The sequence below is a fragment of the Scyliorhinus canicula genome, chromosome 9 (assembly GCF_902713615.1).
Source record: "Scyliorhinus canicula chromosome 9, sScyCan1.1, whole genome shotgun sequence".
Classification (NCBI taxonomy): domain Eukaryota; kingdom Metazoa; phylum Chordata; class Chondrichthyes; order Carcharhiniformes; family Scyliorhinidae; genus Scyliorhinus; species Scyliorhinus canicula.
In genome coordinates this window covers 120,933,366-120,957,645 of record NC_052154.1, presented here as the reverse complement: position 1 = coordinate 120,957,645, position 24,280 = coordinate 120,933,366, and the positions used below count along the sequence as shown (strand labels likewise).

The 24,280-nt window shown below is 48.6% G+C and overlaps 1 protein-coding gene across 5 annotated transcripts in view; it reads right to left on the bottom strand.

The window, feature by feature from the left end:
- The window catches only part of syt12 (synaptotagmin XII), a 292,964-nt gene extending 285,064 nt beyond the window's left edge, over positions 1-7,900 (bottom strand). For all 5 annotated transcript variants that reach the window (XM_038807471.1, XM_038807470.1, XM_038807469.1 and 2 more), the window contains exon 1: positions 7,162-7,900. The gene's annotated coding sequence lies outside the window, so the exon portion shown is untranslated. The remainder of the gene's footprint in view (positions 1-7,161) is intronic.
- Between the last annotated feature and the right edge of the window lie 16,380 nt (positions 7,901-24,280).

Below are 24,280 nucleotides of genomic sequence, written 5' to 3'. Positions count from 1 at the left end.
CAGCTTTTTTTATATAAATTTAGAGTACCGAATTCATTTTTCCAATTAAGGGGCAATTTAGTGTGGCCAATCCACCTACCCTGCACATCATTGGGTTGTGGGGGCGAAACCCACGCAAACACGGGGAGAATGTGCAAACTCCACACGGACAGTTACCCAGAGCCGGGATTGAACCTGGGACCTCAGCGGCATGAGGCTGCAGTGCTACCACTGCGCCACCGTGTTGCCCCCAACAAATAGCTTCTTAACTACCGCTTAATTTATTTTGATTGTGATGATATGCCTGTAGATAATATTACATGTACTCAGCATTGCGACCTCCCACCAGCAGGTGGCGTCAGACATTAGTCATGTGACATTTGGCTACCGGCAGAAGGTTGTAAGGCACGCATGAGGACAGTTGCATATAAGGATACTTCCAGGAGAGTCTAATGTAACTCTATGATAACTTGGTCTGCATAGCATTCTGATTGTTACCTTACCATGTGTGCATCAATAAAACATTGTTCTGGTTAAGTCACTAGCAGTTCTGTAGAATCATTGCAAGACAAGATCACAGAACGTAGCACACAGTTTTTAAAAAGCAAATTGCTTTAGGGCAGCACGGTAGCACAAGTGGATAGCACTGTGGCTTCATAGCGCCAGGGTCCCAGGTTCGATTCCCCGCTGGGTCACTGTCTGCGTGGAATCTGCACATTCTCCCCGAGTCTGTGTGGGTTTCCTCTGTGTGCTCCGGTTTCCTCCCACCATCCAAAGATGGAAGTGAGAGCTTAAAGTCGGTCGGTGCAGACTTGATGGGCCGAATGGCCTCCTTCTGCACTCTATGTTCTATACTTTCAAATCTCAGCAGAATGTACTACCTGAAGTCATGTGGCTGCTTTTAGTGAGATATGGGGATGTGGGGATGTGGCTCCTCCTCTTAAACATTAATACTTTGTCACTGCTCCCACTGTGAAATCCAAACCATGTTCCCAGTCGGGCTGATGCAGATGAAGCAAGTGGGATACAGATGCAGTGACTCAATACTGGCTAACCAGATTTTTAAAGCTACCATGCCAGAAGTTTAATTATTATTAGTGAGTAAAATAAATTACCAGCTTTTTCGGCTAGGTGCTGTATTGGTGCACGCTGCCATTGCACGACTGCCTTTTCCCATACTCTGGGCAGTCCGAGCACCTCTTGACTCAACCTGGCCTGAAATACCTGACCCAAAAATCGTCAAGGTCCAAAATCCATCAGGAGTTCAGATCCGAGGTTGCTGGTTGCACTTTTTTCAAGACCAATGTATAGTTTCAACAAAATAAACAAAATACATACAATAATATAGTTCAAGACATCCCCAAATACTTTACAGCCAATGAGGTTTAGTAACTGTTGTGGTGTAGGAAGCATGGCAGCCAATTTGTGCACATCATAGTCGCACAAACAACAGTGTGATCATTGTAGTATAAGGGTTTCTGGCATAGCGAGGGTTAATGTGGCACTGGGAAGCAGTGCCGCCCATGTTACGAAGTAAAGGGACACGTACCTGAGGCTAGAATTAATTGCGAACTGAACAGAGACCTGTGTAGAAGCAAGTGAGGAGTAGCGCAGAGCTTGGGCTATGCCATGTAAAGCCACGTAAACTATGTACATTATCAATAATCATTCAATGTTCAACCGTACATGGATCAGAATGTCTGCATGATACCTACTGAATATACAACAATAATAGCCAATCATCTATTTTTTTTATGTTGATTGAGGGACAAATATTGACCATAGCAACAATTATATCTCCCCTTCTGTTCTTTCAAATAGTGGCATCTTTTACACCTCCTGAGAAGGCAGCTGCAGTCTTGGACTAATCTGTCACCTGAAAGGTGGTATCTCTGACACTGCAGCACTTCCTCAAGAATGTAGGATTTTATTTAGGGGAGAAAAATGAGGAGAAACTGGAGTTTTTTTTCCAGGACAAAGAAGGTTAACAGGTGAATCAGTCTAATGGGTTGAAAGGTTCAAACTGATGAGGGTTTTTACTGAGGTAAACCACTGGTTGGTGAGTCAATAATTACAGTGCATAAGTTTAAGAACATTTCAAAAGGAACTTACTGAGCAGTAGGTCTTATTATGAGGGCTATTAAGACATGGAATACCCCAACAGACATTATTCTGGAACTGATATGTAGGCCCGTAAATTCCTCAAAGTGTCAATCTCTGTTCGATTGCAACCTTTGCCGGACTTCCCTTCCCTGGAATTCTGAAGCCTCTCTGTCACCCAACTTTCCTCCCTCCGGTGAGTGAGACAGGAGCAACATAGTGTTGGGTGAGCAGTGAGGTCGAGAAACATTTCCTTTTCATGGCACTGGCTTTAGTAAAGGAGGTGTTTATTTTTAAAAGTAAATTTAGAGTACCCAATTATTTTGTTTCCCTTAATTGGGAAACAAGTCAAGGCATGACTAATGCCTGGCCAATTCACCTAACCTGCACACCTTTGGACATTGGGGGTGAAAACCACACAGACGCGGGGAGCATATGCAAACTCCACACAGACAGTGGCCCAGGGCCGGGATCGAACCTGGATCCTCAGCGCCGTAGGCAGCAGTGCTAACCATTGTGCCACCCCTGTAAAGGTGTTTAAAAGGACAAATAAAAGATAAGTGGTTCAGACAATGTGGTGGGGATGGGGGATTGGACTGCTTGGGTCAAACTGGAGAAGGTGGGAGGGGATTACTTTGTACCGGAGGTTAGGGGTTTGGGTTGGACTTAGAGTGGAGGGGGGGGGGGCGGAGGCGGACTGGAGGGAGGAGTGTTCGGGCCAGAGAGGGGGAGGGTCAGTCCGGGAGGAGGGTTGGCCCAGGAGGGAGAGGGGTTGGACCAGGGGGGAGGGGGGTGTTTGGACAGGGAGGGATGTGTAAGTCTGGGCGAGGGGGGGTCAGCCAAGAGGTTAGGGTCAATTCAGGAGAGGGGGAGTCAGACTGGGAAGGAGGCTGGTCAGTCCGGGGGGGGGGGGGGGGGGGGGGGGGTTGGACTGGGTCGCAACAATATTGAAATATGGAGTAGGTTTGGACCGGGTCTCACTGAGAGGGGGAAGGTGATTGGGGATTGTCAGGTCAGTCAGGTTGGATGGGAAGGGTCGGGTCGTTGGGGCAGTGGTCAAGTTGGATCGGTAGCGGGCAGCATGGTGGCACAGTGGGTTAGCCCTGTTGCCTCACAGCGCTGAGGTCCCAGGTTTGATCCAGCTCTGGGTCACTGTCCATGTGGAGTTTGTACATTCTTCCCATGTTTGCGTGGGTTTCGCCCCCACAACTCAAAAAAGATGTGCAGGGTAGGTGGATTGAACATGCTAAATTGCCCCTTAATTGGAAAAAAAATGAACTGGGTACTCTAAATTTATTTTTTTTAAGTCAAAAAAAAAGGATGGATCGGTGGGTGATGTGGTGGGTCCCCTCGGTGGGCTGTGTATGCAAGTGAGCTATGCAAGGCTAGGCCTGGGGTTTTTAAAGTAGTTATTCTGGAGTTAGAAAGAATTGGTTTTCTCAAACTCTTTCAGAGAGACTGTCAGGGTAAAACTGGCAGAACCATCCAAAGTTAGCCATTTAAATCACTTCTGTTGGATGAGTCCCAGCCCAGCGCCATTGTCCAGAGGAAGTGGCACTTCTGGGAAATTACTGGGTAAACCCTCTGGTGGAAACTTCCTCCAGGGATTACCAGCACATCATTCGGCTACCCACTGAACGCGGTGCTGGAGAACCAGTAAGTTATTGGTCTTTTGACGAACGGGCTGATTGGATATGGACTTGCACCAATATTTATGCTTGGTATTTTTGATTTGACTCATAATACATTCAAAATGGAAATAAAGCAAAGACCATATTGTACTAGTATGGGGATTAGAGGACTCAGTGTTACGTCTGAGCAAGAAGCTCCTGCAGTGGGACTGAATGCTCACATACTTTGCTTCACTCAAATGCTCTGCTTGCATTCAGCTATGTTGTGATCTGCAGTCATCTGCTCTGCCCAGCAGAGCGTAGAGTAAACCCTTTAATCTAACAAGTTCCAAACACATATCATGACCATCTGCTACTCTCCAAGAGCACAGCTCCGGAGGACAATCTCAGACTGCATGTTTTACAGGGTATTACATTCTACTAACAGCACAGGAATAGGCAATTTGGAACAACATGTCTTTGCCTGTGTTTATGCCTTATCCTTAATCCGACTCCATTAACATTCCCCATTCCTTTCTCCCTCATATGCATCCTCTTACATGCATCCACGCCAATCTCCTCGACTTCTCTTGGTGGTAAGTGAGCTCCACATATTAACTGATCTCTGGGTCAACAATTTGACCTATGTTCCTTGTTGGATGTGTCTATCTTAAATCCATGGCCCCAGTTCTGGTCTGGAACTGTATCTATCCTCACCAACACCATAATCTTAAACACCTCTATCGAATCAAACTTCCTCTTTTTCCAGAATAAAGTGTCGCAGCCCATTCTGATTGCAATGATTTTTTTTGCACCTTCTTCAATGCCTGCATATTTTTCTAAGGAGGCCAGAATGGTCATTCCAAGTGTCTCCTCGGCTCCTCCCACTTCACATAATTGGGCTAGGAATGCAAATATTTTAAATATAAATAACTGCACGAAAATATTTTTACAATGGTTTCCTAATAAGAAAATGCGCCCGGTCACCTTTCATTCCGAATACTTAAAAAATTAGAAAGTTGTTGACCCTTTGCATTTTGCGCATCATTGTCTTGCAATCTCCAGAAACCAGTTAAGCGTGCAACTTTCCTCGCTTTTGTTTTAATGCTGTGAGGATCGATTAGACCGGGTATACCCCATCCTATTTATTCATCAAAATTGGTGCTTCATTCAAATAATGTGCCCGCCGGTTAAATAAACCCACGTGTGTAAATTGGCACCAAGTAATTACTCCCGTCAAACTAATAATCTAACCAGTCCTTCCGATTTTCTGTTAAGCAGCTAGGTTTGTTCTGTAAGGAGAGGTTTGCCAGTGAAACCGGCTTGTGCAAGGTCAACCCAAATTCTGTATGGAAAACCTGGCAGATCTCCACATGCAATCACACCAATTGCAGGAACCGCGGAGGACAACCTGGTGGAAATTCAACCCCATGTAAGCACAGGACAGCCACGCTGCTGGATGGAACCACTTCAAGTGCAGGAAAGTCATTCTTTCCGAGGCAATCGCCTAACATAGAAATACTGACAGCCCCACGGCACTGGAAATACAAATCACCCAGGAGACCTGGGCAACAACACCAAGTACGGTCAAAATAAATCCAATAAACTCTACCTTTATTCCACATCACACAAACAGCAGACACATCCAAATATCACCCAAACATTGGAAGCCCACTTAATATAACACGCCAAATATGCAAAGTGCGATCCCATATAAACACGTTAATATATAACAACATATTTCCGTATCTAGCATTCCTGACTGGAGTCCTGAAATATCAAATGGAGCAAATGCAGCAAACACCACATTATTCCCGTCATTCGAGTTCAAGTGCAGCAGCCTGAGCATCTCCATGACCCGGCTGAAACAGAGCACAGCTCACTGCGCACCTCCACAGAGCCCGGACAAATACCCCCCTCCCCAAATCCCACAGAGCCCGGACAAATACCCCCTTCCCCAAATACCCCCCTCCCCAAATCCCACAGAGCCCGGGCAAATAACCCCCTCCCCAAATACCCCCCTCCCCAAATCCCACAGAGCCCGGACAAATACCCCCTTCCCCAAATACCCCCCTCCCCAAATACCCCCCTCCCCAAATCCCACAGAGCCCGGACAAATACCCCCTTCCCCAAATACCCCCCTCCCCAAATCCCACAGAGCCCGGACAAATACCCCCCTCCCCAAATCCCACAGAGCCCGGACAAATACCCCCTTCCCCAAATACCCCCCTCCCCAAATCCCACAGAGCCCGGGCAAATACCCCCTCCCCAAATACCCCCGTCCCCAAATACCCCCTCCCCAAATCCCACAGAGCCCGGGCAAATAACCCCCTCCCCAAATACCCTCCTCCCCAAATACCCCCCTCGCCAAATCCCACAGAGCCCGGAAAAATACCCCCCTATCCAAATACCCCCCTCCCCAAATCCCACAGAGCCCGGACAAATACCCCCCTATCCAAATACCCGCCTCCCCAAATCCCACAGAGCCCGGGCAAATAACCCCCTCCCCAAATACCCACCTCCCCAAATCCCACAGAGCCCGGACAAATAACCCCCTCCCCAAATACCCACCTCCCCAAATCCCACAGAGCCCGGACAAATAACCCCCTCCCCAAATACCCGCCTCCCCAAACCCCACAGAGCCCGGACAAATACCCCCCTATCCAAATACCCGCATCCCCAAATCCCACAGAGCCCGGGCAAATAACCCCCTCCCCAAATACCCACCTCCCCAAATCCCACAGAGCCCGGACAAATACCCCTCTTCCCAAATACCCCCTCCCCAAATCCCACAGAGCCCGGACAAATACCCCCTCCCCAAATACCCCCCTCCCCAAATACCCCCTCCCCAAATCCCACAGAGCCCGGGCAAATACCCCCTCCCCAAATACTCCCGTCCCCAAATACCCCCCTCCCCAAATACCCCCTCCCCAAATCCCACAGAGCCCGGACAAATACCCCCCTCCCCAAATATCCCCCTCCCCAAATCCCACAGAGCCCGGGCAAATACCCCCCTCCCCAAATCCCACATCCCCAAATGCCCCCTCCCCAAATACCCCCCTCCCCAAATCCCACAGAGCCCGGGCAAATACCCCCCTCCCCAAATACAAATAATACCTCCTCACCAAATCCGATACAGCCCCGACAAATATCCCCCCCCCCCCCCCCCCAATATTCCCCTCCCAAGATACAAGTATCCCCTCCCTCCCGAAATCCCATAGAGCCCGGGCAAATACCCTCACCCCACATCAGCAAAATGACCAGCAAATTATACCCCCCAAAGCTTCCACTCCCCCACCCATACCGGTGCTAACACACATCCCACAAATAATCCAACTCGAACTCTTCCCAAAATGGGAAGCTGCCTCAGATGGCGAACCCAGGCTAGATGCCGGTGTTTCATTGTAGGGATTGTTTGGGGGAATTGTTGGCAGCGAGCAGTTTGCCGGCGCTGTTCTGGAGGGGCACTTACTTGGGAAGTGTGAACGGTGGCGGCGGCGGAGCCGGTCTCCCGGTTAAACTCGGTCCCCTGGCTGTCAGCTAGTCTCTCTCTCTCTGCGGTCCCACTATCTCCGGATTGCACCGCAGGACTCGGATACCTTTCAGGGAGCAGATCCGCCTGCTCGTGTCGCAAAAGCTGAAGCCAAGTCCTGTTATATATACAAATAAATAAGACTAGTTGTTGGTGCTTGTGGCGTTCCGGGAGCTGAGCTTCTGGCAGTTTTATGATTACTCAGCCCCTGGTACAGTTCAGCCCAGCTCACTGGTGCAAAAAGTCAGCTCCGTCCTGATGCAGAGAACCTCGCCAGTGACTGATGCTCCCACTGCGATCCAAAAGAATTCGCTGAAATAGCAACTACTCCAGCACTTCCCAGAGGGAATGTGCCCCGGATTCTGTGGCTGGAAACCCCGAAGTGAATGAATTACCACCTCCCCCTCGAACATTCAGGCCAATATAACTGCGCCAGGGCCGCCCTGCGTAGCACGAACCGATCTGGACTTCTACCCAGAGGTAGGGACAGGCTGAATGAGAGTGAGAGACGGGAAAAAAGGGATAACACACAAGGCAAGGGACAGGAGAGAGACCGAGGAATGTCAGCTAATAAAATAAAGACTTTCACTGAGAGATACGGAAAGGGATATCGCAGACAGTGACACACAGGACACACTCTCACTGACACTGACAGGGAAATTACAGACAGTAACACATAGGGACACACTGACACTGACAGGGAAATCACAGACAGTGACACACAGGGACACACACTGACACTGACAGGGAAATCACAGGCAGTGACACACAGGGACACACGCTGACACTGACACTGACTGGGAAATCACAGACAGTGACACACAGGGACACACTCTCACTGAGAGACACTGACAGGGAAATCACAGACAGTGACACACAGGGACACACTCTCACTGACACTGACAGGGAAATCACAGACAGTGACACACAGGGACACACTCTCACTGACACTGACAGGGAAATTACAGACAGTGACACACAGGGACACACTCTCACTGACACTGACTGGGAAATCACAGGCAGTGACACACAGGGACACACTCTCACTGACACTGACAGGGAAATCACAGACAGTGACACACAGGGACACACTCTCTCTGACAGGGAAATCACAGACAGTGACACACAGGGACACACTCTCACTGACACTGACAGGGAAATTACAGACAGTGACACACAGGGACACACTCTCACTGAGAGACACTGACAGAGAAATTACAGACAGTGACACACAGGGACACATTCTCACTGAGAGACACTGACAGGGAAATTACGGACTGTGACACACAGGGACACACTCTCACTGACACTGACAGGGAAATCACAGACAGTGACACACAGGGACACACTCTCACTGACACTGACAGGGAAATCACAGACAGTGACACACAGGGACACAGTCTCACTGACACTGACTGGGAAATCACAGACAGTGACACACAGGGACACACTCTCACTGACACTGACAGGGAAATCACAGACAGTGACACACAGGGACACACGCTCACTGAAAGACACTGACAGGGACATCACAGACAGTGACACACAGGGACATACTCTCACTGACACCGACAGGGAAATCACAGACAGTGACACACAGGGACACACTCTCACTGACACTGACAGGGAAATCACAGACAGTGACACACAGGGACACACACTCACTGACACTGACAGGGAAATCACAGACAGTGACACACAGGCACACACTCTCACTGACACAGACAGGGAAATCACAGACAGTGACACACAGGGACACACTCTCACTGAGAGACACTGACAGGGAAATCACAGACAGTGACACACAAGGACACACACTGACACTGACAGGGAAATCACAGACAGTGACACACAGGGGCACACTCTCACTGAGAGACACTGACAGAGAAATCACCGACATTGACACACAGGGACACACACTCACAGAGATACACTGACAGAGAAATCACAGACAGTGATACACAGGAATACACACTTAGAAGCACTGACAGAAAAATCAGAGACAGTGACACACAAGGACACACACTCACTGAGACACACTGACAGAGTATTCACAGACAGTGTCACATAGGGACACACGCACTGAGTGACACTGACAGGGACATCACAGACTGACACACAGCAACACACATTCACTGAGAGACAATGACAGAAATCACAGACAGTGACACACAGGCATTCAGACACATTCACTGTGTGACACTGACGGAGAAATCACATATTGTGAAACACAGGGTTGCGCATTCAACAAGGGACAACGATAGGGAAATCACAGGCAGTGACACACAGGGGGACACACTCACTGAGTGACACTGAGAGAGAAATCACAGGCAGTGACACACATTCCCTGAGATACCCAGACAGAGAAATCATAAACAGTGGCACCCCAAGACACACAGTCACTGAGAGACACTGACAGAGAAATCACAGACAGTGACACAGATGGTCACACATTCACTGAGAGGCATTGACAGAGAAAGGACAGGTAATCACACACAGCGAAACACATAGACAACAGACACCGACTGATAAAAACAGATAGTGACACTGGTCCACACATTGACTGACGGAGACACTGACAAACAAATCGCAGGCAGTGACACACAAAAACACATTCACGAAGACACTGACAGAGAAATCATAGACAGTGACACACAGCTACACACATTCACCAAGAGACAATGACAGAGAAATCACAGACAGGAACAAATAGTCACTGAGAGACACTGAAAATAAATCACAGGCAGCGACATAGAGGGACACACATGCAGTGACAGAGAAACTGACAAAGAAATCACAGCCAGTTATACACAAAGACACCAATTCACTGAAATAGAAATGACAGAGAAATGACAGGCAGTGACACACAGCAGCACACATTCACTGGGAGACACTGACAGAGAAATCTCAGACAGTGACACAAACCGATACACATTTACTAAATGACGCTGAGAGTAAATCACAAGCAGTGATACACATGGACATGCATTCTCTGAGAGACACTGAGAGAGAAATCACAGACAGTGACATACAGACAATCAGAGACACTCACTGATAGTCACTGACAGGGAAATCACAGACAGTAGCACACAGCTAGACACATTCACTAAATGATACTTAGAGAAAATCACAGACAGTGACACACAAATACACACACTCACTGTGACACTGACAGAAAAATCACACATTGTGACACACAGGGACACACATTCACCAAGGGACAATGACAGAGAAATCGCAAGCAGTGACACACAAGGACATGTATTCACTGAGAGACACTGAGAGATAAATCACAGGCAGTGACACACAGATACACGCACTCACTGTGAGGCACTGACAAAGAAATCGCAGGCAGTTATACACAAGGACACCAATTCACTGCTTGGGCCAATGACAGAGAAATCACAGACAGTGACACGCAATGACACACGTTCGCTAAATGACACTGACAGATAAATCGTAGACAGTGACACAAACTGACACACATTCACTAAATGACACTGAGAAAAAAAAATCACATATAGTGACACAGACATTCAAAGACACTCACTCACTGAGAGACAATGACAGAGAAAGCACAGTCAGAGGCATACAAATACACACACTCACTGTGTGACACTGACAGGAAAATCACACATTGTGACACACAGGGACACACATTCACCAAGGGACAATGACAGAGAAATCGCAAGCAGTGATACACAGGGACACGCATGTTGCTCGTTCTGAGTAAGTATGTTTAACACTCCTCCAGCAGAGGAAGTGTGCTTAACACTCGCTTGGCTCTGTTTCTCGTTTCTATGCTCTGGAGTCGCCAGGTGCCATAAGAGACACCGTCACAAGTATCAAGGTCAAGTTCAAAGCAATAAAGCTATACACCAATTAGTAAGTCCAAACAGTTAGAGTTTATTATAACAATTATAATAAATACTCATGCACACGCTAAAGACTAACTTACTTCTACCATTAAACGACTAATACTTATCTAAGAAGGAACAGGCAAGGTCAGGGAACAAGGCCTTTGTTCCGTTCTGGTCTGCAACTTCTTGTTACTACGGGTCGGCACGGGTATAGGTAATGCCTGGGTCAAGGTAACGATCGTCATTTGGCACTTACTTATCGATGGCTGCTGCTCGACGGCTGGTGTAAAAGACAGGATCTGGAGGCTGGAGTCGGAGGCCGGAGACAGGAGACCGAACCATGTGCGGGACCTTCTTTTATAGGTCCCAGGAGGTCCGTTCCCCTTGGGGCGGGCTTCCTCACCTGCTAGGGATCGATTGGGCCTTTTCCCAATCGATATGATTTGAACCTCCCCTATCCTAGGGTCGTTCCTTGATGGCTGGGGCGGTTCTTAGGACTCATTGTCCTGGCTTCGCTGGCTCCATCGTGTCTGCTTCACTATTGAAAGTATCGATTGATACTTGAGTGTATCTATTGTGCCCGGGACTGTCCCGGTAACACCTCATTAATATGTAAACTGTTTTCCAATTAACAGCGCTGCCTGGACTCTGCAGCTGTCGGGAAACCGGTTTTTGCAAGTGTCTCAATGCTAAAAGCTTCTGCAAGCTGTTTGCTCTTTACTATGTCCGTTTTTCCCTGTATTCTTTGCAGTCTTCCATTTTGTGTTACTGGTGTCCATCTTAGACTACTTAGACTTAGGCTAGACTTAGACTTAGACTTAGGCTACACTCCCTCCTTGTGATCCTCACTAGAAATTGTGAAGGATCACCTATGTACGGTTCCTTTGTGTTCCAGGGCGTCTACTCTGTCCTTAACTATGGCAAAAAATTTTAGATAACATTTCTCTAATTGGCGCTATGTCAAAGGGGACATGCACTACCAATACACGGGAACCTTTACCTATCACAATAACTACTCTCGTCTTATTTTAAAACATTCTATCATATCTTAAAATCTTACTCATTCATACCACAGTACATCTTGCTTTCTGACTCGGCAGTCGAGTATAGAACCATATAATACATCCGTATCATTTTTATTTACAGATTGCTATAAATAAATTTCTTATGCATCAAGGGGTTGGGGGGATTGGTGAAAAACGAAAATAGGGGATTGAACTCCGTAAATGGTTGAGGGGCAGGAGCGGGAGGCTCTCCATTTCCATTTCCTCAACCTGAGGGTCTGCACTATGATGCAGAGAATTGCAATCACCAAAAGTGATTCAATTATGTATGACATCGAGTACCAGGTTATGAATTTGGTGCACCAGGTCTGAACCTCGCTGATCATCGCTGAGCATGGAGAAGTCGGTGTGTGGGAAACATTAACGGCGGGGGTCATGGGGGAAACATGGTTTGCATTCGCGCGCAAAAATACAACAATAATCAGTAAAAATATGTAGGCTTACATCGTGGTCTTCTTTCTTCTCTTCCTTCTCTTCCTTTGGTATGGCTGATCTTGCTGTGATCCCTCCTTCGACTGTTCGAAAGCTATGGGATCAAGCACAGTATCTGTCAATACACAGTTTAATATCTGTAATGCTAATGTATCTGTCCGCTCATTCCAATTGTCCCTTAAATGAATGGTCAAGTCACACCCTGTGACTCCCCTCTTTTTTTTTTTTTCAAATGCGAATTTAGGACCAGACATACACCTAACAACTTTTCCACTGCGAGCCGTCTCGCAGGCTTTGCGATTTACCATCCGAATGTTCCTGGATGTAAATAGCATGTGGGATGGCTGCCGAAGGGCTACCTAAAGAAAAATGAAACCAAATTTTGAACGAAAAGGTCGAATGAGTTGCGTATGGGCCGCTACGGGTAAGATTTGTATGGGATCCCCGGGTAAGGCGTGCTGTGTCATACCCGAGCTTGGCTGACCAAAGGGGGTTCTCAGACAGGGCGGGTCCTCAATGCCATTTCTCCACTGCCTGAGCAACCTGAAATGAACGGGTATGAATGTATTCGTCGTGGATTTGCAGCCTCTATTCACAGAATAGAGGGGCACCTGAAAAACGAGGGAGGAGCCAAGATGCTCCAACATCTGAAAACATAAGACAAGTCGTGAACATTGTCGGTTCACCAGAGGATATCTAACTGAAGTTCTCAGAGATATCTGCGGACAAGCTAACGTGTATGTGAGGCGGTCACAAGCTTTTCAGCTGAAAAGACAGTGATCTGATCTCCAATCAAACCCTTAACATATAAAAAAAACAAACAAACGTGCAGGTTCCATCAGAAAGGATATCGCTTCCCTCAAGCGGTTCCTCTGTTACATCATCTGGACACCTCACTTCTCCTCTTTCTCTGTGAACAGGGTCACAAAGGGGTTGCCGTGTCGGGAGTCAGACATCACGTCTTCCTCTTCTCCCGGATCCCATACTCTCGTATGGATCAGGCATGCAATCTGTGCATTATGTGACCGGGGGTCACTCTCGTCATTGCGGACAAGTCGCCATGAATTGTCCCTGTGCCAAAATGTGGTGTCTAAATTTGAAGGGGCATAGTCGGTATCGTCGGGGTCGGGTGGTGGGTCTGGGTGTGGGTTTGGATATTTAATGTAGGTGACCTCCATGGGGTCACTGGAGTCGGGGTCGTAGTCGCTGAAGTGGGGGCTGTAGAGTGGGGTGCTGTGGCTGTCCTCATTGTCACAGTCAGTGTCGCTGTCTCTGCTGTGGCAGCTTGTGGGCGTTCCGGGGCGTGGTCTGGAGTCAGTGGGCGGAGTCGAGGGCGAGTCCGATGAGGAACTGGTCTGTGAGGCGGAGGGTGGAAATGTGTCTCTTGTGGGCGGAGCGAGATATTCTGCTGCGTCCAGTAGGACATCGTGTGTGTGGTTAGACTGTGTTCCATAAGCCTTTAACTGGTTAATATGAAACCACCCAGTCTTACCGTTGGGGTATTTTATTCTGTAAACGGAGGGGCTGATTTTGTCCGAAATTGAATACGGGCCGGAAAATTTAGGGGCCAAAAACGTGCTGGGGTTATAAACAGATAACATAATCTGTTGCCCAACCTGAAATTCCGTGGGGTGTACATTCTTGTTAAAACAAGCCGTGCTCTGTTTTTGTCGCTTGCCTAGGGTTACTGCGGCTGCTAACTGTGCAGACCTCACAGTTTCCACTAATTCTTTGACTGCCTTCTCATGTGTGAGGGCCGTCACTTCGGGGCTAGTCATGTCCAGTCCTAAAAGGAATTCTGTCCCTTTCATAGGGCGTCCGGTCATGAGTGTGTGTGGGGTGAATCCTGTGGATGATGAAACTGTGTTGCGGATGTACATTAGTGCGAATGGGAGCACTGAATCCCAAGTCGAATTGTTCTCCTGTACCATCTTCCTAAGGGTCGATTTTAGGGTCCGATTCATGCGTTCTACTATCCCGCTTGACTGGGGGTGATATGCAATGTGGAAATTTTGTTTTATGCCGAATATGGTCAGGACGTTCTTCATGACACGTCCTGTAAAGTGAGATCCCTGATCTGACTCTATACTTCTGGGGGGACCCCATCTCGTAAAGATGTGGTGGGTCAGGATCTTTGCAGCTGTCTTAGCTGTGTTGGTTCGTGAAGGGAATGCCTCTACCCATTTGGTAAAGGTATCTATAACTACCAGAACATATTTATAGCCATTCCTGCAAGGTGGCAATGGTCCTATAAAATCGATCTGGAGGTTTGTCCAGGGGCCATTAACGGGGCGAGTATGGCTAAGTTGTGCCTTCTTTGAGTACGTCTCCGGGTTATTTTGTGCACAAATTAGACAATTCTCGATGTAGTGTGTCACATCGTTTCGTAAGTTTGGCCACCAACAGAGTTGTCTGAGGTGTCTTGTGGTCGGGTCGATCCCTTGGTGTCCATGACTGTCATGGAATAAGGCAATCATTTGATTCCTATCCTGTTCAGGAACCACATACAGTTTGTCTTTAATGATCACACCCTCATGTGTTGTCAAAGCGTGTCTGAACCTATTATATTGGGCCACAAAGTTTCCTTTAAAAATCTCCCTGAGATTTCCGTCCTGTTTCTGTGCCTCAACTAAATCTTTAATATCTGTCTGTGAGACCTGAACTGCACTCACAGGGGCGCTAGCTGGTGCGCTAGCTGGGGGTGTCCAAAAGTGACCTCGCCTGGAACCTGCTTTTGCCAGTGCGTCGGCTTTTACATTGCCAGGGGGGGATGACCTATGGTGACTCCTAACTTTAATTATGCCATATGTCCTATCCTTTGCTTTCTCTAGGATATGGCGGAGTAATGGGGCTTATGGAAGGGGTTTCCCGTCTGCGGAGACAAAACCTCGTGTCCTCCACAGGGATAGAAAATCGGTCAAGCTGTTGCAAACATATAAACTGTCCGAATATATGTCTGCTGGGCTGGGGAATGAATCGGGGTGGTCCACTTTACATGCGATGGCCGCGAGCTCTGCTGCCTGCGCACCTAAGTGACCCGGTAATTTTAAAGCAATTTCTTCTAGTGCGTGACCCTGCGCATCCTCCACATAGATCCCGCATCCAGTAATGCGTTCTCCATCTAAAACTGTGGATGAACCGTCCACGTATATTTTCAGTGGGGCACACGTGTCTGTGTGCTGGGGGCTCTGGCTTGAATTCCCTATCTTTCTGGAGGGTGTCTTTGCTATGAAGGGTCCTGTGTTGTGTAGGGGTGCTACAATCTCACATTCATGGGGCTGTCCTGGATACTGGAGGTTGTCTGCTAAAAATGTGTGTGTCCTGGTCCGTTTAACTGTTACGTCCCGTCCTTGTAACAGTAACGTCCATCTAGCTGCTCTTATCCGGCTCACTGAACCGTCCTTCAGTCGACCGTCTAAAAGTAACTGTGTGGGGGTGTGCTCGGTCAAAATGGTGATGGGATTGAGTCCGGTAATGTACGCGAAGTACTGAACTGCCCAAAAAACTGCTAGGAGGTGCCTCTCGCAGGCTGAAAATCCTTGCTCTACGGGGTCTAAAAGTCGTGAGGCATAAGCCACGGGTCGTAGCTGCTCGTGCCGTTCCTGGAGGAGCACAGCCGAGAGGGTCAGATCTGTGCTCGCTACCTCTATTGCATAGGGGGAGAGTTGGTCTGGGACTTGTAGCGCGGGTGTGCATAGGGGGAGAGTTGGTCTGGGACTTGTAGCGCGGGTGCTGCGCTAAGGGCCTTTTTAAACTCTTCGACAGCCTCTGTATGCTGCGGAAGTCATTCCCATGGGGCTCCTTTCTTAAAGAGGTCTGAGAGTGGGGCTGCCTTTGTCGCGAAACCATCGATATGGTTCCGACAGTACCCAACCAGTCCTAAAAACGACCGGAGGGCTGAAACATTCTGGGGAAGGGGCAATTTGACAATCGATTCAATTCTTTTGAACTCGATCTCGCGTTTGCCGTGCGTGATGACTGTACCCAAATACATCACTTTGTTCTCTAATATTTGGGCCTTTCTGGGGTTAACTTTACATCCGATTAAGTTCAGAAGTTCCAGGAGCTCAGCCAGAAGCGTAATGTGCTCTGCCTTGGTGTCTGTCTGCAGTAATAGGTCGTCCACATACTGTACCAGACATTCGGGGCGGGAACATTTTGCTAAACCATTTGCCAGCTGTCGGTGGAAAATGGAGGGGGAATTGTGGAATCCTTGTGGGAGGCATGTCCACGTATACTGCTGTCCTTTAAATATGAAGGCAAATTTGTACTGGCACGCCTTTGCCAATGGGATTGACCAGAAGCCATTGCTAATGTCCAAAACCGTGAAGAATTTTGAGTGGAGTCCCTGTTTGAGCATGGTCTCGGGACTTGTTGCTACCGTGGGGGCTACTGCTGGGGTTACTTTGTTGAGCTCCCGATAATCGATGGTCAGGCGCCATGATCCGTCGGCTTTCTCACTGGCCAAATAAGTGCATTATTGGTCGAGGCTACTGTCCTAAGTACCCCTTGCTCCAATAAGCTGTGTATTACCTTTCCAATTTCTCCCTCTGCTTCTAGGGGAAATCGGTACTGTTTCTGTGGTCTGGGGTCAGGTCCGGTAACTTGAACATGTCCAGTCATTCTGCCGCAGTCGTGCCGGTGACTGGCAAATGCTGTCCTATGTCGGTTTAAAACTGCCCTAACTTGTCTGTCTGTACTAAGCGTGGTCAAGTCGAAACAATAGTCGCCTACTGCGCTAATCCGATTTGCATACTCTCCTACTGTGAGAGTAGCGGGTGCTCTGTCCGATTTTGCCATTCTCCAGACACACTGGTTTACTGGATCGAACGACAGGCTATGGGCATTCATAAAATCAATACCCAGTATGTGTTCTGCTGTGCGGGGTAGATTAACTAAAACAACGGGGTGTCTGGTGGAGATGTTCCCTAGTTGAATTGCTATGGGGGCTGTAATGTGTCCCTGTTGCGAGTGTCCTGTAAATCCGCTGAGTGTAATGGTGGATGTGGTCGGCCACGTGTCTGCCTGTGCCGTGGTGGTGGAATTAATCGTGGTGCGGGACCCTCCTGTGTCCCAAAGTAATTCTATGGGCTTCCCTCTAACCTTCGCTATGACTACCGGCCTTCCGGATTGATCCCAGAGGGTGTCACAGACCCAAGTGGGGGAGCCCGAACACCGTCAGTCCGTTCCGTCCACATTGGTCTGTCCTGACTGTATCCCTACACTATGGATAGGCTTCGCTCTATTCCTGTTCAGAGTGCCTGTCTGCTGGCCTCTCCGTGATCTCTGTGGGGCATTGCATTCTTTTGCAAAATGTCCTAAATGTCCACAGTTGTAGCATTCCTGCGACTTCTGTGGGGGGGCTGTTCTTCCCTTCGTTTACCCATGCGGGGTTTTGGTGCGCTCTCACTGCCTGTATGTCTGCTGCAGCCTGAGCTTCCTCTGGGGTCTTCACTTTAACTTTGCCCTGAACAGATTGTTCCCAAGCGCGGGACAATCTTTTCAGAACCCACTATGTCTGTTTTTCCCTGTATTCTTTGCAGTCTTCCATTTCGTGTTACTGGTGTCCATCTTAGATGGCTACACGCATTCACTGAGAGGCACTGACAGAGAAATCACAGGCAGTGACACACAGGAACACACCATCACTGAAAGATATTGACAGAGAAATTACAGACAGTGACACATAGGGACAGGCCGTTCACTAACAGACACTGACAGAGAAATCACAGACAGTGACACACAGATACACACATTCACTGTGAGACAATGACATAGAAACCACAGACAGTGACACACAAGGATCCACAGTCACTGCAGGGCAATGACAGAGAAATCATAGACAGTGACACACAGCAACACACATTCACTTGGAGACACTGTCAGATAAATCTTAAAAAGTGACACAAACTGACACATTCACTAAACGACAGAGAGAAAATCACAGACAGTGACACACAGATACACGCACTCACTGTGAGACACTGATATGAAATCACAGGCAGTGACACACGGGGACATGCATTCGCTGAGGACACAAAGGGAGAAGTCACAGACAGTGATATACAGACATTCAGAGACACTCAGTGACTGAGAGACACTGGCAGAGAAATCACTGACAGAGGCACACAGGGACACATCTTCACGAAATGACACTGAGAGAAAATCACAGACCGTGACACACAAATACACACACTTACTGTGTGACACTGACAGAGAAATCACTCATTGTGACACACAGGGACATCCATTCACCAAGAGACACTGACAGAGAAATCGCAAGCAGTGATACACAGGACACATATTCACTGAGGGACACTGACTGAGAAATCACAGACAGTGACACACAGGGACACACAGTCACTAAGACACCCAGACAGAAAAATCACAGACAGTGGCACCCAGAGACACACGTCATTGAGCGACACTGACAAAGAAATTACAGACAATGACACACAGGGACACACATTCACTCAGGGACAATGACAGTCAGTGACATACACGGACACACTGTCTTTTTTTTAAAACGCATTTTATTACAAACTTGTATCAAAGTAGGTTACAGCAAATAAACACCCCGGGAAACATACTTCCCAACAATCATCTATACGGTTTGTACAGATTTTTCTCCTTTTCACCCTCCCCCCACTCCCCATCACTCATCCCCCTACCTCCCGGCGATGAACAGCTCCTCAAACACGGTCACAAACATCCCCCACCTTTTCTCAAACTCTCCTGCTGAGCCCCTTAACTCATACTTTACCTTCTCTCACCGCAGTAAGTCATACAGGTCACCCAACCAGGCTGTTACCCCCGGTGGCGATGCCGACCGCCACTCCTGCAAAATTTGTCACCTGCAATCAGAGAGGCGAAGGCCAGGACATCGGCCTTCCTCCTCTCCATGAGCTCCGGCTCCTCTGAAACCCCAAATATCGCCACCACAGGGTCTGGCTCCACCTCCTCCTCCACTATCCTGGCTAAGACCACAAACACTCCCACCCAGAATCTTCCCAATTTTTCGCAACCCCAAAACATGTGCTTGTGATTCGCTGGCCCCCACCCACACCTCTCACACTCATCGGCTGCCCCCTGAAAGAACCCATTCATGCTTGCCCGAGTCATATGCACCCTGTGCACCACCTTAAACTGTATCAGGCTCACCCTTGCACAAGAGGAGTTCCCGTTTACCCATCGTAGTGCGTCACTCCATACTCCCCAATTGATCTCCATTCCAAACTCCGCTTCCCATTTCTCCTTGATCTTCACCACCCGCTCGCCTCCCTGCCGCCCCCCCCCCCCCCCCAGCCACTTATATATATCCCTAATTCTTCCCTCCCCTTCCACATCCGGAAGAAGCAGTCGATCAAGCAGGGTCTATCCCGGCAATCCAGGGAACCCCTTCCAGACCTTTCGTGCAAAGTCCTTAACCTTTAGATACCTGAATTTACTACCCATTGGCAGCTCTCCCCTCTCCCTGAGCACCTCCGGACTGGCGAACCCTTCATCCAAATTCAAATCCCTCACCTTGACCAGCCCCACTTCCCTCCACCTCCTGTATACTCTATCCATCCCCCCGGCTCAAACCCATGATTCTCGCACAGCAGCGTTAGCACTAACATCCCTTCCACGCTAAAATGCCTCCTCAGCTGATTCCATATCTTCACCGTGGACTGCACCACTGGGCTCCCCGAATACCTACTTGGAGCCATTGGCAATGCTGCTGTCACCATAGCCCTCAAACTAGACCCCTTACAAGATTCCTCCTCCATCCTAACCCACTCTACCCTTCTCCTTCCCACCACCGCTGCTACTTGTCCACATTCGCCGCCCAATAATAATGAAGCAAGTTCGGCTACCCCAACCCCCCCAGCTCTCTCTGCCCCATAGTAGGGTCCTCCGCATCCTCGGCACCTTCCCCCCACGTACAAAGTCCTAGATGATCGTGTCCACTTTCCGAATAAAGGCCTTTGGTATAAAGGTCGGGAGAGCCTGAAAGACAAACAAGAACCTCGGCAGAATATTCATTTTCACCACTTGGACCCTCCCCGCCAACGTCAAGTGCAGTGTATCCCACCTCTTATGATCCTCTCTGGCCTCCTCCACCAGCTTCGTTAAGTTCCACTTATGAAGCCCCGTCCATTCCCTCCCTACCTGAATCCCTAAATACCTAAACCTATCCCTCTCTACCGTAAATGGCATCCCCCCTAAGTGAGCCCGCTGTCCCAGCTCATTCACCGGGAATACCTCGCTTTTCCCGACATTCAGCTTGTACCCCGATAACCCTCCAAACTTCCCCAACAGGCCCATAATCCTTCCCATACTCTCCAACGGATCCGAAACATACAGCAAGAGGTCATTGGCATAGAGCATCACCCTCTGTCCCGTCATTATCTCCTGCCACTCTGCCGACCCCCTGAGAGCCATCGCCAATGGCTCTATGGCCAACCCAAACAGCAGTGGCGACAGCGGGCACCCCTGCCTCGTACTGCTGTGTAAGTCGAAGCTTCGTGAGCTCATATCATTCATCCTCACCCTCGCCCTTGGTGCCACATACAGCAACTGCACCCATGCCACAAGTCTCAGCCCAAACCCAAACATTCCCAAAACTTCGAACAAGTACCGCCACTCCACCCGATCAAATGCTTTCGCCATGTTCATGGACACCACCACCTCCAGTACCACAGCCCCCGATGGATTAATCACCACATTCAACAGACGTCTAATATTACCCGCGAGCTGCCTGCCATTCATGAAGCCTGTTTGATCTTCTGCAACCACCCCTCAGACACAGTCCTCCATCCTCCCCATTCTGATTCAGCTCCACATAATACCTAATCGCCAACCGCACCTTATCACAAAAACCTCCATCCACCAACAACCCAGGGTCAAACCTCCACCCCAGCCTCTGCTCTCGATCCGTACTGAACCGAATATCCAGCCAGTGGGGTGCATGGTCCGAGATAACTATCCCCTCATACACTGCTCCCTCCACCTCAACTAAAATCTCCCTACTCACTGCAAAGTAGTCAATCCTCGAATACACCTTATAGAAGTGTGAAAAGAAGGAATACTCCCTTCCTCCTGGGTTCTGAAAATGCCATGGGTCCACCATACCATCCTCTCCATAAACAGCCCCCCCCCCCCCTCCCCCCCAGCTCTCTTGCCATTCGTACCCTACCCATCAACCTGGGCTCGACCTATCCACTCTCGGCTCCAGGACACAGTTAAAGTCTCCTCCCATGATCAACTGGTGCATGGCCAAATCCAGGATTGCTGCCGACAACTCCCTCATGAAACCCACATCATCCCAATTTGGGGCATACACATTTACCAACACTACCGGTGCCAGGGACACACTGTCACTGAGAGCCATTGACAGAGGAATCACTGGCAGTGACACACAGGGACAGACCATTCAGTAAGATACCCTGACAGAGAAATCATAGACAGTGGCACCCCGAGACACACAGTCACTGATAGACGCTGACAGAGAATTCACAGACAGTGACACACAGGGACACACTCTCACTGACACTGACAGGGAAATCACAGACAGTGACACACAGGGACACACACTGACACTGACTGGGAAATCACAGACAGTGACACACAGGGACACACACTGACACTGACTGGGAAATCACAGACAGTGACACACAGGGACACACTCTCACTGACACTGACAGGGAAATCACAGACAGTGACACACAGGGACACACTCTCACTGACACTGACTGGGAAATCACAGGCAGTGACACACAGGGACACACTCTCACTGACACTGACTGGGAAATCACAGGCAGTGACATACAGGGACACACTCTCACTGACACTGACTGGGAAATCACAGACAGTGACACACAGGGACACACTCTCACTGACACTGACTGGGAAATCACAGACAGTGACACATAGGGACACACACTCACTGAGAGATACTGACTGAGAAATCACAGTCAGTGACACAGGGAAACACAGCCACTAAGAGACATAGAACATAGAACATAGAACGATACAGCGCAGTACAGGCCCTTCGGCCCTCGATGTTGCACCGACATGGAGAAAAAAAAAACTAAAGGCCATCTAACCTACACTATGCCCTTATCATCCATATGCTTATCCAATAAATTTTTAAATGCCCTCAATGTTGGCGAGTTCACTACTGTTGCAGGTAGGGCATTCCACGGCCTCACCACTCTTTGCGTAAAAAACCCACCTCTGACCTCTGTCCTATATCTATTACCCCTCAATTTAAGGCTATGTCCCCTCGTGCTAGCCACCTCCATCCGCGGGAGAAGGCTCTCGCTGTCCACCCTATCTAACCCTCTGATCATTTTGTATGCCTCTATTAAGTCACCTCTTAACCTTCTTCTCTCTAACGAAAACAACCTCAAGTCCATCAGCCTTTCCTCATAAGATTTTCCCTCCATACCAGGCAACATCCTGGTAAATCTCCTCTGCACCCGTTCCAAAGCTTCCACGTCCTTCCTATAATGAGGCGACCAGAACTGTACGCAATACTCCAAATGCGGCCGTACCAGAGTTTGGTACAGCTGCATCATGACCTCATGGCTCCGGAACTCAATCCCTCTACCAATAAAGGCCAACACACCATAGGCCTTCTTCACAACCCTATCAACCTGGGTGGCAACTTTCAGGGATCTATGTACATGGACACCGAGATCCCTCTGCTCATCCACACTACCAAGAATTTTACCATTAGTCAAATATTCCGCATTCCTGTTATTCTTTCCAAAGTGAATCACCTCACACTTCTCCACATTAAACTCCATTTGCCACCTCTCAGCCCAGCTCTGCAGCTTATCTATGTCCCTCTGTAACCTGCAACATCCTTCCGCACTGTCTACAACTCCACCGACTTTAGTGTCGTCTGCAAATTTACTCACCCATCCTTCTGCGCCCTCCTCTAGGTCATTTATAAAAATGACAAACAGCAACGGCCCCAGAACAGATCCTTGTGGTACGCCACTCGTAACTGAACTCCATTCTGAACATTTCCCATCAACTACCACTCTCTGTCTTCTTTCAACTAGCCAATTTCTGATCCACATCTCTAAATCACCCTCAATCCCCAGCCTCCGTATTTTCTGCAATAGCCGACCGTGGGGAACCTTATCAAACGCTTTACTGAAATCCATATACACCACATCAACTGCTCTACCCTCGTCTACCTGTTCAGTCACCTTCTCAAAGAACTCGATAAGGTTTGTGAGGCATGACCTACCCTTCACAAAACCATGCTGACTATCCCTAATCATATTATTCCTATCTAGATGATTATAAATCGTATCTTTTATAATCCTCTCCAAGACTTTACCCACCACAGACGTGAGGCTCACCGGCCTATAGTTACCGGGGTTATCTCTACTCCCCTTCTTGAACAAAGGGACCACATTTGCTATCCTCCAGTCCTCTGGCACTATTCCTGTAGCCAATGATGACCTAAAAATCAAAGCCAAAGGCTCAGCAATCTCTTCCCTGGCTTCCCAGAGAATCCTAGGATAAATCCCATCCGGCCCCGGGGACTTATCTATTTTCACCTTGTCCAGAATTGCCAACACTTCTTCCCTACGCACCTCAATGCCATCTATTCTAATAGCCTGGGTCTCAGCATTCTCCTCCTCAATATTATCTTTTTCTTGAGTGAATACTGACGAAAAGTATTCATTTAGTATCTCGCTT